The sequence below is a fragment of the Sinocyclocheilus rhinocerous genome, unplaced genomic scaffold, assembly GCF_001515625.1.
Source record: "Sinocyclocheilus rhinocerous isolate Xijiao unplaced genomic scaffold, SAMN03320098_v1.1 scaffold3789, whole genome shotgun sequence".
Classification (NCBI taxonomy): Eukaryota; Metazoa; Chordata; class Actinopteri; order Cypriniformes; family Cyprinidae; genus Sinocyclocheilus; species Sinocyclocheilus rhinocerous.
Genome location: NW_015634054.1, coordinates 61,760 through 63,325, shown reverse-complemented (window position 1 = coordinate 63,325; position 1,566 = coordinate 61,760). Strand labels below are relative to the sequence as shown.

Below are 1,566 nucleotides of genomic sequence, written 5' to 3'. Positions count from 1 at the left end.
TTATCTTTGGACTGAAGAAGCTTATGGAGGATGTCGACAGGATCTTCTCTTCACTCATTCCTGAAGACAACACCTTCCAGACGCAGGTATGGATGTAGGATTACGGCGTCCACACAGGTGAGCTTGTTCTGCAGGAGAACATCCTTCAGTTTCTCTCCTGAACGCTGAGTTTCTCATAAGATCTCCAGTGAGGAGCAGCATCTCTTTCACATGATGGATGCTCTGCTGCGGCGCTCAGACCTGCTGGTGAAGGATGAAGCTCTGGAGAGATGATCCGAGACAGAGGTGATGAAATGAATTCAGAACAACAGAATCACATCTGCTTCCTCTTGATCCCAGTGGATGAACTGTGTGAAATACAGTTTTCCTCAAGCGTTCTCCATCAGAGTCTTGAGAATCTCTAGCTCACTGATCTGCTCAGAGGTTTTCAGTTCAATGCTCTGCTCTTCTCTAAGATCAGGAATCAAATGGATGACACGAGTAATGAGTATCAACCCAGAATCTGCACTGGAGATGAGTGGAGAGTATTTATCAATGTCTTCACCTTCAAATACCCAAACCATGGTCAAAATAACAGAACGCAAAGCTTCTCCATTCCTGCACACACTAGTGCTCTTTACAGAGAGCAGAAGCTGCAGTGGAACGCCCAGGTTTTTCTCAGTGATCAGAAATGCTCTAACAGTGGTGTGTCATGTCAGAACAGCTACACGAGCAGCATTTGTTTCAATGACAGGTTGATTCTCAGCCAGAAATCTAACAATTTATTAGCCAACAGCTAGTCATTATTTAGTCAAATTTAATATAATGTCCTTACATTCTCGCTGCTGCTGCTCTAAATGGAAATATGAGAACTACTGTGAACTGCTCTCCTTGACGCTGACTGAACGAGGGAAGTACTAGAGGTGGTGACGTCATCGGCAATCAAACGGAAGATTATCGAAAAAGCGCCAAATACTGTATTTCGCACAAACAACTTGCTAATCATGGCTTACATGTGTAGTTCATCAAAGTGTTCATGAAATACTAATGTAATTCCAATTCCAATCTTTAATGCTGGTTTCACTTGTGCCACCGAAAATGCTCTCAAATACTACAGATTGTGTCAAAGCAACTGTACAGCATTAATTAGGAAAATAGTGTGTCAATAATGAAAAAGGACAATAGTAAACATTCAATGTTCAGTTAAAGGCAGTTCATCATTGAATTCAATGATGTCATCATCCAGCTCAGTTCAGTTTAAATAGTGTCTGTGCAATCAAATCGACGATATCGCTGAATATTAAGTGTCCCCAACTAAGCAAGCCAGAGGCGACAGCGGCAAGGAACCAAAACTCCATCGGTGACAGAATGGAGAAAAAACCTTGGGAGAAACCAGGCTCAGTCGGGGGGCCAGTTCTCCTCTGGCCAGACGAAACCAGCAGTTCAATTCCAGGCTGCAGCAAAGTCACATTGTGCAGAGGACTTAACTGGCTCCTGTGGTCTTGTCCCGGTGGCCATCTGAGACAAGGTCTTTACTGGGGATCTGTATCTGGGGCTCATCTAGTTGTCCTGGTATTGGTCCTGATT

The 1,566-nt window shown here is 43.7% G+C and overlaps 1 pseudogene; it reads left to right on the top strand.

Moving 5' to 3' along the window:
* The window catches only part of LOC107745386 (galectin-3-binding protein B-like), a 1,703-nt pseudogene extending 924 nt beyond the window's left edge, over nt 1-779 (top strand).
* Nucleotides 780-1,566: the final 787 nt, after the last annotated feature.